Source organism: Triticum aestivum, chromosome 3A (genome assembly GCF_018294505.1).
Source record: "Triticum aestivum cultivar Chinese Spring chromosome 3A, IWGSC CS RefSeq v2.1, whole genome shotgun sequence".
Taxonomy (NCBI): Eukaryota; Viridiplantae; Streptophyta; class Magnoliopsida; order Poales; family Poaceae; genus Triticum; species Triticum aestivum.
The window spans coordinates 736,650,057-736,665,164 of record NC_057800.1 but is presented as its reverse complement, the minus strand read 5'-3'; the positions used below and the strand labels follow the sequence as shown (position 1 = coordinate 736,665,164).

General features: G+C 47.2%; 1 long non-coding RNA gene across 2 annotated transcripts; it reads left to right on the top strand.

Moving 5' to 3' along the window:
* The first annotated feature begins 8,456 nt into the window (after positions 1–8,456).
* On the top strand, positions 8,457–12,289 carry LOC123063617 (uncharacterized). Of its 2 annotated transcripts, XR_006430427.1 has the most exons (4): positions 8,457–8,608; positions 8,680–9,157; positions 10,534–10,668; positions 11,507–12,289. It is a non-coding gene; the product is annotated as an uncharacterized lncRNA (long non-coding RNA). The 2 variants fall into 2 exon arrangements; XR_006430426.1 differs by having other exon boundaries at positions 8,484–9,157.
* The last annotated feature ends 2,819 nt before the right edge of the window (positions 12,290–15,108 follow it).

Sequence of the window (15,108 nt, the reverse complement as noted above, 5' to 3'; positions counted from 1 at the left end):
CATATTGTCGCCCAAATGTATGCGGGCAGCGTTGGATGGCTGCCCACCGCATCCGTGTGCGCGGGCTGGTCCTCTCTTGTATGCGGACGGATGCGAGTTGCTGCTGGAGATGCCCTTAGTGTACACGTCCGGGTTTTTTTTGGGGGGTGTGTGGGCATTTTGATGCACGTGTGTGAGGTGACGGTGATATATACAGGTGCACGTGAAATGGAAATACGTACCCACGCAGGCACACAGCAAGTCCGGTCGGGTTATCTATCTGAGTTTGCTTTGCATACGTACCCACGCATGCACGCACACCACGCAGGGCAGGGTGGTGCTGTCTGTACATGCACGCAGCGCGCCATCGAAGCAGCAATGGATGCCCGTCTGTCGTCTATCGCTTCACCGCCCGACCCACGAGCGACACACGATTCGATTCTCCTTCTGCTCCACAGGCCCTCTCAGCGCACCCACATCCGCCTGCTCCACAGGCCCACTCGGCCGCTCACCCGCCGTCTTCTTGCAACCCACGAACGCGAGAAATCAGGGACTCGATCGAGGGAAAACCGGTGTCAGCGATCGAAGAAAACAACGCCTATATATGGTAGAGTATATATGTACGTACGTGATCGGTTAGGTATGGAAATTTGAGAAGAGATATGATCGGAAGATACGTACGTGGTCAAAGCGGTAAAAAGTAACGACCGCTTTTGCGGAAAACCCCCTGAGCCTCGCTTAGGCGATCAGGCGATTAGGGTTTCGCGGAGACTGACGGCGGCCGCCGACGGGATCGGCGGGGCGCAGCAAGGATCGCCGGCCGGAGATGGCTTCATGCTCCGGCCATGGCAGCGGGAACGGATCGGGGGCCCTGTCCCCCAAGTCTGCAAGGCCGCGCCTCGAGGAGCAGCTCGGGAAACTTGACATATCGGAGGAAGAGGCGACGCCGCTGGTACTGGACGACCGCGTTGAAGGGGCGCCGGAGAAGTGGATGGTGGCCGGAAAAGTGCTAAACCGCAATATTCTGCACATCAACACCGTCTCTAGTGCCCTGCGGCCTGCATGGGGAAACCCTAAGGGGATGAATTTTCACAGTGTAGGGGAAAACACTTTTGTTGCGGAGTTTGCTACGCAGCGGGATCGAGATCGCATGTGGGATGGATCGCCTTGGCATATCAATAAACACGCTGTGATTTTGTCTGAATTTGAAGAATACATGTGCCCGTCAGAGCTCAAATTTGACAAACTGCAGGTATGGGCACGGGTAGTAAACCTCCCCTTCAACCTGCGAGGTGAGGAGTGGGGTAATGCTATAGCCAAGCAGATTGATAAATGGGCTACTTCTATCCACTTTGATCATGGTGGTGGCTACCTGCGCGCTCGCGTTACACTAGATGTGGCCAAGCCGTTGAGGAGATGGATCCTTATTGAATCGGCAAGGAGGGGGAGCACTGACCCGTATGACATCCATTATGAAAACATCCCCCACTTTTGTTTTTCGTGTGGCCGATTGGGCCACTCTGATCTTTACTGTCCGATCCCCGGCACCAGAGATGAGCATGGCGATATGCCGTTTGGCAAAGGGCTGCGGCCACCAGAGGAGAAGAAGCGGACGGCGTCAAGCGGGAGTTCCACCAAGTCACAACAGACCAAGTCTAGCAAGGCAGAGACAAGGAATTCTAGCTCGGCAGCAAAAGAGCCTGAGGTGACCTCACCAATGAAATGCAATTATGCACCTAAAAGGAAGGGAGGGCCACCTGCACAAGTGTATTGCCGGGTTGAGCTACCGCTGCTAACGGACCAGGCTCATGGTTCGGATGTGGATGTGTTGGTTAATACGACCCTAGAGGATAAGGGGACATAGGACGAGGATGATGGCATAATGAGAGAGTCAAAGAAAAAGAAACCCACACCACAACCAACTCAGAATCATCGGCAGCGCCTGCAGGTCAGCCCTGCCTGTCCCAATGAATGTCATTAGCTGAAACTGCCGGGGGCTTGGGAACCCCGAGGCAGTTCGCGAGCTTCGCAGTGTTGTGAAGCAAGAAGGTCATGTTCTCCTCTTTGTCACTGAGACGAAGATTGGAGGGAAACGTGTTGAGAGCCTGTAACAAACGTTGGGTTTTGTTGGAAGCTTTGCGGCGGACAGTGCTGGCCTAAGCGGCGGGATAGGCTTGTTCTGTCTAAGGATGTTTTAGTTGAGCTAAAGAACTATAGTTCCGGCCACATTGATGTTGTGGTGCGGAAGGATTCCCCGAATTCGGTGGAATGGCGATTCACCGGATTTTATGGAGCACCAAGTGCACAAGACAGAAGACATAGCTGGTGGTTTCTTCGAACACTATACGACATACCACATTCGGCTTGGCTTTGCATGGGTGACTTCAACGAAACCTTGTATGTTGAGGAACACTTTAGCCGGGCTGAACGGCCGGAGTGGCAGATGAGGGCTTTTAGGGAAGTCATAGATGATTGTGCTCTCCAGGACTTGGGTTGGACCGGCGTCCCTTACACCTGGGATAACCGACAGTCGGGAGATGCAAACGTTAAAGCTTGTCTTGATCGAGCCTTTGCCAATGAAGAATTCAGACAACTCCATGAGTACATGAGAGTACGGCATGTTTGTGCGACGGAGTCCGATCACTGTTTTGTAGTTGCTGAATTGCGCCATCATACGATCGGAAGCAACTCTCATGTACCTAAACCCTTTCGGTATGAGAATGTTTGGCAATCTCATAGCGACTATGAGCAACTGGTAGCGGAGACCTGGAGAAATCAACCTCGGGCGCCAGGTTTGCATGGCATACTGGACTCCTTAGGTGCATTGCAACGTCAGCTTGCACCATGGGGGGCGCGTGAATTTGGATGCCTCTCAAGGACAGTCCGACAGCTGAGGAAACGACTGTCTAGACTGCGGGAGCAGTCCATTGGTCGGGGCCCGGCTGAGGAGGAGAAACGAACTATGACAAAACTCAGAGAGGCACTTCGATTGGAAGAAATATGGATGAAACAACGATCTCGTGTTCCCTGGTTGAAGGAAGGGGATCGTAATACGGCCTATTTTCAAGCACAGGCGAAGCAACGGAAGCGCATAAATAGAGTCTCTAATCTTCAGAGATCTGATGGCTCCACTTGTGTGAATGGCGATGAGGACAAAGAAGAGGTGCAGGCATTTTACCAAGCTCTCTATACCTCCCAAGGACACAATAATATGGATAAGCTATTATCGCATGTACCAGTTTGGGTCACTCCGGAGATGAATCAACTTCTGGAGAAGCCGTTTGAGGCAGCTGAGATCCACAAGGCATTATTTCAAATGGCGCCATCAAAGGGTTACGACAGGGCGACCCCCTCTCGCCTCTGATGTTTGTTCTCGTGATGGATGTGCTTACGGCGGTCATCAAGCGGGGCGACCAGGAAGGATTATTTGGTTCATTTGAGCGATGGGGAATCCGGAACCGATTATCTATTTATGCGGATGACGTGGTCATGCTTATTAGACCACTTGCGTGCGAAGCCGAGGCAGTGGTGGGTTTGTTCAGAGCCTTCGGTGCTGCCACTAGTCTCCACTGTAATCTGGCAAAGAGTTCTGCAACCATGATTCGTGGCGAGGATGCCAACCTTCAGGAGGTGCTGCAAATTCTGGAATGCCCGGCTGTACAATTTCCAATTAGATACTTGAGGTTGCCGTTGTCACCTAGGCGACTGACCAAGATGGACCTCCAGCCGTTCGTGGACAGTGCAGCGGGGCATCTACCAACGTGGAAAGCCTCCATGCTGAGGCATGCGGGGCGGCTTGTGTTGATCAACTCGACGCTCACAGCCACGGCAATATACCCAATGCTGGTGCTTGATCTGCCGCAATGGTTCCTGGCATGTATCGATAAGCTATGTAGGGGATTTTTCTGGCGCGGGTATGAGGAAGCCAAGGGTGGCAGCTGCTTGGTGAACTGGAAACTTGTCTGCACGACCAAAGAATTTGGTGGCCTAGGGGTGAAAAACTTGAAGGTTATGAATAATGCTCTAATGCTCAAGTGGTCATGGCTAGAGAAGGTGGGCCAGGACAAACCATGGGAGGGGATGCGCATTACAGTTCCATCGAAGGCTAAAGCTGTGGGGGAGGCAGCAATGCAGTGTGTGCTCGGGGACGGTCAGAGATTGCAATTCTGGTCTGACCACTGGATTAATGGGAGATGCGCGAAGCAGATTGTCCAGTGGTCTTCGCCAGGCTTGGCAATGCCAAACATGCGTAGCCGGTAGAAGCTGAGCACCACTGTTGTATCATCATCTGTAATGCCGGAGCCCCACGCTGAAAAGTTGATGTCCAAATTGTAGCGATCTGGAAGCATGTGTTGGGCCTCAGAAGGCAGCAGCGTGGTGACCGGCGGGAGGTGCGTGAGTTGTCTAGTGAGCGGGTTGAGCAGGCGCACGTGGTATTGGTTATGGAGCAGCACGAGGAGGCCCTCGAGGGTGAGGGCGAGCACCTCGTGGTCACGGAGCTCGGGATGTCCACGTGGATGCACTCGCCGGTGGAGGAATTTAGGAAGCGCCTGCGGTTGGGCGTGGCGAGCCGTTCTCGGAGCAGGACCCATTGCCGGGGATGGAACCGGCGGTCTAGGCCATCGTGCGCGCGTGGGTCCATGGAGATTTGCCGCCATGGGCGGCAAACGGCGCGGAAGCGGAGGAAGTCGGCGATGTCGTAGGCGAGGACACGCTCGGCGATAATCCCCATCGGCCCGTCAGAGAGGTTCGCCCAATCCCTCCTGCGGACGCGGCAAGCAGGGCAGATTAGAGAAAATCGGCCGGTGAGGGAGCGGATCCATGGAGCCAGGACGGGTAGGACTTGGCAGTTGGGGAGGGGTACGGTGGATCGTGGATGGTCCTCTGCCACCGCCGCGAGGGAACGTCGACCATCTCACCCGCCGCCGCCGTGAAACAAAGAAACAGACAGGGTCGGGTTGGCACCTGTCGGGGAGCGTCGCGAGCTTGGGTCATGGAGCATCTACTTCCACGCTTACAGAGTCCAAAAGCAATAAAAGAGCAATGTAAACATCTTTTTAATTTACACAATATATACTTTTTGCCCTAAAAAAATATGTATTTTTACATAAAATATATGTTGATGCTTCTCGAGAAAATTGTTTCGATGACAGATATGCGTTTGTACAAAAAAGTAAATTATAAATGTGTACGATGCCATATAAAAAATGTTCGTGTGCATTTCAAATATATTAAGACGACTTAATATAGCGTTTTCTAGTTCATAAGAAAATGTTCATGAATCTGAAAATAAATGTGCATGAACATTTTGTTACAGATAACTTGAGTCATCGATCCATCGATCCCCATCCCCCCCCCTCCCGCGTCATCTCCTCTAAGGCGACCCGGGGGCAACCCTAGCGCCGCCGCCGAGCACCCCCCCTCCCTCTTCCTCCTCTCGTCCGCTTGGCACTGGCGCATGGCCCGATGATGGTTGCGGCGGGGATCTGCCGCCTCCTCATCAGATGGAAAGCGGCGGCTCCGGCCAGTGGCGCGTGGCTCGGCCTGGACGGCGATTGCTGGTGGGTGGCTTCCCATGGCTGTGCGGGCAGCATGGAGGTCGCGATCGACGGCGTAGTGGCGGCTCCTCGCAGTCGGCCGGGTCCCTTGAAGAAGCTTTGATCCCGGCTCGATCTGGGTCGGCGGTGGTCCTTGGCGGCGGAGTCCGTCGTCTTGTGCTGCCGGGCTGCCGGATCTGGCGTTTGGGTGTGGTTCCGGGGGAAACCCCTGGCCGGCGCGGCGGCCCCCAATAGTCGACGTCTTTGGCGTCGATCCCCTCCCTGGAGGCTTTGGGGTGAACCCTCCCCCTCCCGCCTACCCCTTGAGCTCCGGTGAAAGCCGGCTCTCCCTTGGTCTGGGTGTCGACGACACCTCGGTGGCCTGCTCCTTCTTGAAGGCGGCGGTCGGGATTGGCTCTTGGTGGTGGAGTGGCCGGTGTCCCAGTTCCGAAGCGCGACGGCTTGACGTTCGCGCTTCATCCTGCTCGGGCTCGCCCTTGCGTGGTGAACCTTCTTTGGTCTTCTTCATGGTGGCGCGTCTTCGTCTGATAGCTCGCGTCCTCTGCTTCGTGCTGCCCCTGCCAGCTTTGATTCTCGTCTGGATGGGCTTCCGTTGCTCGTGGGTCAGCATTGTCTGCTTCTTCCTATGGCTGCTCGGTCACCTTGAGATGGGTTATGTGGTAGCCACTCTGTCGGTCGCCGGTGTGGCACCCATCGAGCCTGGGTGAAAGGGTAGTGGCCCTTTGCGACGGTGGAGACATCTCAATTGTTGCCCTAGTTTGGCCATGGATGTAGCCGGTGCTCAATGCTTGCACGGGGTGTCCCTCCTCTCGTGCTCCCAGTTGGCTAGTTGGTGTAGGCGTAGTGCTGGTTGTCGGCAACGGTGCTGTGGGCTTGGCTCCGGTTGTTGCCCATTGTGTTGTTCTGCCTAGCACCCTGTATCTTCTTTCCGCTTTGCATTACATTCTTCCCCTTTGTAATGTGGTGCTCCTGTAATCCTGGCCAGTTGATGGCGTTGCTAATTAAAAGTCGGGCTAGGTTCGAGCTCTTCTCGGGCTCGGCCGGCGCCTTTTTTCTAAAAAACATTTTGTTACAAGACACGATGAACTTTTTTAAATACACAAATATATTTTTTGAATTACATGATGAAGAATTTTTAAATTATACACTAAAAGTTATCTTTTGACCTCCAAATCAAGAGGGCACACGTTTCTGGCATCATCGATATTCTTAGGTAACAAGTTTGATGTTGCTGGATGCTATCCGCAATATACTTTGAACACCCACATGGACCATGAACCATAATCTCACCTTAATTTTTGAACAAAAGCAGCGGCGGGCGGCCAGGAATTTCTCACGCCCGCGAGGAGCCCAGGGATTCAGGTACTCCAGCATCTTTTATAGGAGTAAATGTTATATTTCTACTGTTTCAGAAATTCCAATTTTACCTTTAAATCTTTCCTGATAAAGCACGAAACTTTTCTGGTCGTCTGTCACTAAAAATACCTATGAAGTTGCTACAAATTACCCACCATAAGTGAAAAAAAGATTCCTTTTTTCTCTCACGCACGTCCTCCCCCCCCTCTGCCACGTGGAGTTCATGGGCCGGGCCGTAGCGCCCCTATTTTTCCATTTCGCTTTTCTGTCTTTTCTTTTCTCATTTCTGTTTTTGTTCTTTTCTTATTTAAAGTAATTCGAGATTTCCAATTCTCAAAATTTTGCGAGATTTCAATTTTTTTTGTGAATTCCAAAAATATTCAGGAAATCATCAAAATTTTCCGGTCACAAAAAATGTTGAGGATTTTACAAAGCTTTTTGAAATTATAAAAAAAATCATAATTTGGAAAAAATGCCGTAAAATAAAATCATCTTCATGAATTTGAAAAAAATGATGGTATATTCAAACATATTCGTGAATCTGAAAAAAAAGTCCATAAAATTTTACAAAATATTTAAAAATATCAATTTTCTTGCCAATTTTTTTTTAAAATGGTTGTCGATCCGAAAACCTATTCACCGATTCAAAAGTCTTTTGTGTCTAGAATTTGATTAGTTTTTGGAAAGTCTTTAAATGTCTAGTCATTGGGAGTAGTTCATAGTCGATGAGATTTGTTTTAAAAGTTTTAAACATTCCCTTGCATGACACAATGACAAGTGTGTCGTGTAGTGGCAAGCTCATTGCCATGGTATTGATTTACGACGTCGAATGCATTGTGGTCGCGTGGACATCGCGTCCATCATCAACAAGGGTGGGAAGAAAGATAAGTGACAACATGGTGAGCCAAAGTGTTAAAATAGAGGACACTCATATTTCGAGGATTGAGTCATACTCATTTGACTATCGTGTAATTTTTTTGTCTCCTATTGCAACGCATGAGCATATTTGCTAGTAATGAAACTGACTTATCTTAGTAATGCTAGTATCTGGAAACAATAACAGAAAGTAGTCTTTGGGCAAATCCCTGCAAGAAAAGAAATCTTATTGGTTTATTTGTGCTAGGGGAATTGAATTGAAACTATTCTTTTCAAGTAGCTCGCGGCAAGGGCAATGATCTTACTCCTGTATTTTATCAGTCTATTTATGAGAGCAAGTAAATTAAAAGTCCTATAGCAAATACAGATGGAAAACTACAACGTGACTCAAGCGGGGCCTAGGGGCAATAGACATCAGTTCCACCTTGAGCAAGACCAAGACGAGAGAAAAACAAGACGTGACTGGTCAAGAAAAGAAACGACGACAGGAAACCGATCAGGAAACATATCCAAGCAAAGGTATAGTATACGTAGGGGCTCCGTATAATTATATCTTTATCTTTACCTACTAATAAACCAGCGATTGCTTCTGGTCGTACGTCGTCGCCAATTTTGTAGAAAGGTCCCTGTGGTTTTCGATATTCAACCCGCGGTCCTTAAAGTGAGAAAACGTTTCCAGCCCTGATCCGGCCCGCCCAGGCCCGAGTGCCGCCGCCCGTAGGCCGCCACCACCAGCGCCCGCAGAGCTCCCAACCCCGAGCTCCTCCTCCAGTGCGCCTTCTCCCCAGCCTTCCTCACGCGTCGTCGGGCGACCGGCGCCGCCACCAGCGACCATCCAGGTTACGCCACCGTCCCCTGCCTTCTCTCTTTCCTCTCTCTCTCTAATCTCCTCATCTCTCCTTCTCCCCAGGAGCTCAGCGCCAGCGCCATGATGCCCAGTCCTCGAGCTCACCTTGGAGGTTCGAACGCCGCCACGGGACCTCCACCGGCTAGATCCGGCGCCTCCCTCCCCGGATCCGCGCGCCCTCCACCTCCTCTACCCGATCTGGCGCCCCACCCACCTCCCCACCACGCCCCGCGCGCCGCTGGCCGCCTCCTGCCCCGTCCCGCCTCAGTGCGCACCGCCGGGCGCCTTATGCCTCCCAATCCCATCTCCTCCTCACCCGCGGCTTCTTCGCCGTTCACGGCTCCCGAAGCTCGAGCGGGCCGATCTACGCGTCGGTGACCTCGTGGGAGGCAGAGGATGGGATGGTGTGTTGTGCTCGAGAAGAGTGGGCTCGAGTAAGGGGATTGGAGGGTGGCGTCGGCGGGCTCGCGGACGGGGATGGAGAGGGCGGTTGCTTGCAAGATCAAGGCTGGGCAGGCCGGAATTGATCTAAAAAAACAGGGTATGATGCAATCAATCTTCTCCAGCTATGTTCATATTCTTCTCCGACCTTGGAAATCTTCAATGTCATCTGCTTTCAAGTTCTGGCCACACAGGAATCCAACATCTATTGTTGGCAGCAGATTAATCTATTTATGATAGTTGATGCAACAGAGGGGTAGGGGCAGATCGTCTTCATCGCATTATGATAGTTGATGCAGCACCATAAAAAAAGGCCAACATGGCTCTGTGGTGGTCATGACTGCAACCTAACGGATAGTTGATGCAGCGTAGGATGAGGTGTTCCGATGGTGGTTTAAAGTAGATTGCGATGCCGCCATAATTTGTGCATTGCCCAGTGGAGAACCTAGAGAGGATGGAAATCACATCAACTTACCTATCCGATGTTGTCGAGTTTGTCCTCGGTTCTCAAACTCTCCACTGGCATGTAACCTATCCTGAAATTCATTTAATGAATCGACAAATTATCTTCATACCTTGCGTCGTGTCAAGATAAAATTTATTATGTAGATTCCATCCATGAGTGTACTTCTCTAGATCCTTGACATCATTTCCCTAATGCACTGTGAACTGGTTTCAAGCAAGTTATTATGGAGGATTTAGCTACACATTTTGGTCTAAGATGAGGTCACTAACTTGTCCTTCTCTAAGCTTTGAAAACCTGGGAATTTCTGACTGCTAAATTAGACTACTGTCCTGCAAAGTAGATCAGCTATTTGACCATAAAAGTTAGTTCAATTTAGTTATTCCAGCCGGCTAGCTAATGTGGTTGTTGCAAATAGCAATAGCAGGAGCACATACCATGTTTCTTTGATAGTGGGTTTTCACGCTTAAGCAGCAAAAAATATATGTGTTCTATCTCTAGATGTTGTATCAGGTAGAACTACTGACAAGGAACAAAATAGAACATCAGTCACGTATAATTGCGAAGAAGAGTAAGCCAGTGCAGATTGAGGCCATACAACAATGGCTTAGCCGGGTTCAAGTTAGCTCAATTGTTCCGACATGCGACTTTTTTTCCTCTCGTGTTTATTCTTGTGACATTTTACAGAAATATAAATAGCATGCAAGCAATCAGGTTGATCAGAGCCAGACAGTTCACTACAGTAAGCAATGCAATGTAAGAGCATATGTTGTCATTAAAATTCCATTCAAGAAGAATTTCATATGTGTGTGTTAATTGGTTTGGTGCATTTATTGATAAATGATTTATCGGCCATCTACCAATAAATCGGTCTGGCTCCTCAAGGCAAAAACCTCAAAATTTATGACAAAATTCATCCTTATGCTGGATTACAAGCACTTATGTTGTGTACATTTCCGTGGACAAAAGGATCAGTCGGTTGGTTATGAGTTTTGTGCTTGGTAATTTTTCAGATCGTGGCAGATTGTTATCGCTAGCAAGGACTCACTGATCTCTGATGTGGCTCTCAATGGTGATGCGATGCAAAATGGACAAATCCATCATCGTTAGTCTGCTGCTGTTGGCTTCTTCTGAGCTACTAATATCAGGTTGTTTTGTTTCTGTTGAGCAGTTTAAGCTTCAAGGTTGCAACTGAAATGTGATCAATTGTGGTTGTTCTCAACTTCTCATTCAGCTCATCCTGATAATGTGGCTAGAGAACTGTATATCAGTTTATTAAGTTGGCTTCCTATCCGTTATGTAGTTTATGTGTGAATCCTGCAAGTCGTCATGTTCAATTGTGGTTGTCATGTCGAATTCGTCCTGATCATACTGAGCGCAAACTGTAGGGTTAGCTGTGTTTGATGTTGAATCGCTGATGATCACATTGTCGGAAAATTATTCCTGGTTTCCTTTCTATTAGTCAGTTTTAAGTGCGAGTGGTACAAGTCATATTATTTGATTGTTGTTCTCTTATCGAATCCGTCCCAAGCATATTATCCACAAACCATATTTCTGTTCAATATGTCAAACTTATTTCGGTGACTATTTTGTTAATGTTCAAATCAGCTACATTAAAATTAAATCATATGGGAATCAGAGCGATTTACAAGGACCCTTTGGGGAGATACTTTGCAAATGTGGAACAGGAATAAAGCATGTTAGTTACATGGCGGAGATGGGATACTTAGTTGATCTGAACCATTTTGCAGTTCACTTTTAATCTGAAAATTGTACCTGATACTAATCATGACTTCTTTAGGTTCTGAGGGCTTAGATTGAAAACACCATGACAATTTTTTGTATCGCAGTGGGGTTGGCTGCTGTATTATGGAAGATTTGGAGATTTATGAATGAGGCCTGTTTTGAGAATAAAAGCGGTGTCTGATACTTTTGTTCTGATTCATGTGGTTTGTTATTTGGTTAAACTCATGGTCAATTTTGCAGATTAGCGCTGATTTGGGGAGTAAAGCTCTTCGAGCAAGTGACAAAAATCAAGTCTTCTGAGCATCTCAAAGATGGCGACCTGAAGTCGTTTGACTGGCAGCTTAAAAGCAATTAAAGTGCACAGAGAAATCAAACTTTTAAAGCCACTCTTGCCATTTGTGGACTGTTCCTGCTTGTTGGTGACTGCTTTTGCGAGTATGTTCACTCTCATCTACTCCCTTCGTTCCAAAATAGATGAGTCTACTTTGTATTAACTTTAGTACAAAGTTACAAAGTTGAGTCATCTATTTTGGAACGGAGGGAGTAGCAATGAAATATCTTGTCTCTGTTGCGCAGCCGCTGAAAGGGCAAGCTCCAGATCCTAGATATCTATGGGTTTTGGGTGCCCTCTGGGGTTACCTGAATGTTCCTATTTCTGTTTCTTCTTCCCTTCTTCGTTTTCTTTATGATGTAGATGAACAATTGGTTTGTGTTAATAGAATTCAGAGAGGAGGCTCTCTTTTAGAAAATCTAATGAGGGGAGACTGAATGACCGAGTGTAGATGACACTGACCAAGTTTAGTAGTATGTGATCCTACATGTCGCTCCATTAATTCTTCTAGATAATTCCTGTATGCTTAACTGTTTCCTCATTCAGTCCAATAACGATGAGAGATCCGAGGTGGTATCCTTTGTAGCTGAAGGAGAAGATGTATGCAAGGGTGTATTCCATATACTGTTATATCTTTGTGTCATTATAACATATATATTCCTTCAGTGCTTAAAATGATCTCATTGCCAGTATGTTTACGACGAAGATGGATATTCTCACTGTATTGCATAATTGATATTCAGCACTAAGTGCTATCCGGTGCTTATCACACACATACATGAGTAGTCAAGTGTACCTTTACATAGTAGCAAGTATTTTTGGTAATCACTACTGGTTTATGTCTTGTGAATCAAAATATCAGATAATATCAAATACCTGTCTAAAAAAATGTCTCGTGAATCAAATATCAGACCAGGATTGAGCAGACAATATCAAGTTTGATGAGACAACAATCCACACGAAGCAACAACCGAAGATGACAAGGGGACTTTACCGAGTAGGCATACGTGCTGACACCAACGCGGCATGGAGGAGCGACACGGGAGGCTAGAAGAAAAGGTTGGGGTAGAGCTCGCATGGCAAACACGTTGACGCACAACATGGTTGCTCAGGCGATGTCGAGCCAGAGGTTGATCAAATAGAGTGGGGATTTGCGCTCGTCCACGCCAATACGGTGTCGTTATTGGGTTAAATGCGTGTGCTATTTTCTTTTCCCGTTACAACGCACTGTATGTTTACTAGCAATATTTTTTTAAGAAAAAAGGATAAACTCTTCCCAAGAAAACAACCAACTATCTGTAGAAAAATTCAACATAGTAAAATGGTCAAAAATGTTCAGAGTTTTACATATGTTTACACTTTTAAAATGGTTAAAAATTCCCAAAAAAGTTTCGTTTGTTCTTAAAAATATTTTCATTTTAAAATGTACAAAACTTAAAATAATCAAAATTTCTTTTTCAAACAAAAGACATCTGTTCAATTTTTTCCAATTTTTGTATAAACGTTAGCTTTCCTTAATTGTGTCCCAATTTTTGTGAATTTTATTGAAAATAAGGAAATATTTGTAGTTTCCTGAAAAGTAAAAAATAAAACTGATGGGAAACTATTCCATCCAAAACTACTCTTCCATCAGACGAATAATGCAAAATTGCAAAGTTGCTTTCATGTCCAAACCTCATGCTACAAAAAGCAATAATCAGTGTAACCTTTTTTTAGGGTAGTATAACCTTATTATTGATGTTTATTACAATTGAATATAAATAATGGTGCATAAAGCAGATTGCACGCATTTTTTCGCCCGGTGCATCGCACGGGCATTTGTACTAGTAACATAATAAAACAAGGATATCCGCTGGAGGTGTAGGAATCGGATCGAAATCATGGACGCCACACAGTCCCGTCTCGTCGTCCAAGCCTCAAGTCGTAAGTCGCACATGCAACCGCACGCGGATGTCTAATTACCTCTTGTATATATACACTAGAGAGAGAGAGAGAGATGGCGGCATACATAATGGAGAGAAGAAGCTCTGGAGGGGGTGCAGCTAGCTAGCGAGAGGGAACGGATCGATGACGTAGAGCTATCCGGACCCTCCATTCCTGGCTGGCTAGCTGGCTAATACAATTAAGTGGATGCTCCTGTTGTTTCTGCTGCTACTACTAAATGACGTCAGCCAATTAAGCGGCTGTGGCTGCGGCAGCTCGATTACAGCAAAGTCAATCATGGTTACGTCCACCAAGGTACCAATTACTGCTCTAGCTCTAGTTCCCGTGCCCCTCCCCAATATCGATATGGTATGGGACTAAATCACTTCCTAAGCAAGCAGTCTCGCTGGCTGGTGTGTGGTGTGTGGTATGTGTGCATGGGCCGTTGGCAACCCAACCAACGCTGGACTGGCCCAGACGGCACCAACTCACCACCTTCAATTTGTCCCCGGCCCAAGTTGGGTTATCTGTCGACGACACGGCACTTGTTATTCCTTTTTCTTTTCTCCCTCGCTCATTTGGACCAGAGAACTAATTTCATTCTCTCAGCTAGGTAAATCGCTATGATTTGATTGCAAATGCTGATGCGAAAGAGCATTGATTTACGCAAGGAAGGAACTTTGCGTTGTCCAGACATTTCTACCATGATTTTATCCATTGTACGGTCTCATGAAAGAAATGATATACATTGACCAACAAGAATTTTTATTTCCTGTGTTTGAAACATAACAACTTTGCTCGTCATACACGCATATACACAGAATCTAGATAAAAGATGGGTTCTTTTTTTTCCTCCTTTTTCTTCCAGCGTCTTGGCATCCATGATCCATTAGTGAATGGAACAACAACAAATAAAATGCCAAGACCCTAGATCAGCTTTGCTACGCTAGCAACTTCTGACCCTATATCAGTAAGGTACACAGTTTCCAGGGGTGCGTGCACATCTCACAAACACACACTAGCCAGTTTACAAAACAACATGCATACTATTCAGTTTCAACATGTGACTCTCTCATTTCGTGAGACAATCTTCAAGAGAGATTCATGAAAATGATTAATGTAAAAATTAATCACAGTCGCAATGCATACATGAACAAAACGAGTAAATGACATCATCAATTTTCAACACAGACAGGTTCCAGAGTTCAATACCACCCAGCCTAAACACAACTTGCACGTCCGGCTCATTTTACATAGTGCTTCTTCCAATCTGAATCTTTGCTCTCTTGGGCGCCTTCCCACTCGTGCCAACCCAAATCAGTAACCGTCCTTTCTCGCCTTGCCACCAACAAGCCTATGCAAATGCATAACATGAGCAGATCGAGGAACATCGCCAACAAAGCTGCATCGACACAAGATGATACCTAACATAATTCATTCATCACCAAAGGGCAAATAAAATAGTTGTTCGCATTTCATAGATTCTCTCCTTTCTGCCTCCCTCTATGCATGATAGCCCTGAATAGGTGGGAGAAGAAAAGCTCAGTCACTATATAGAGGACCGACGGAAAGAACGAAATTTCGACGA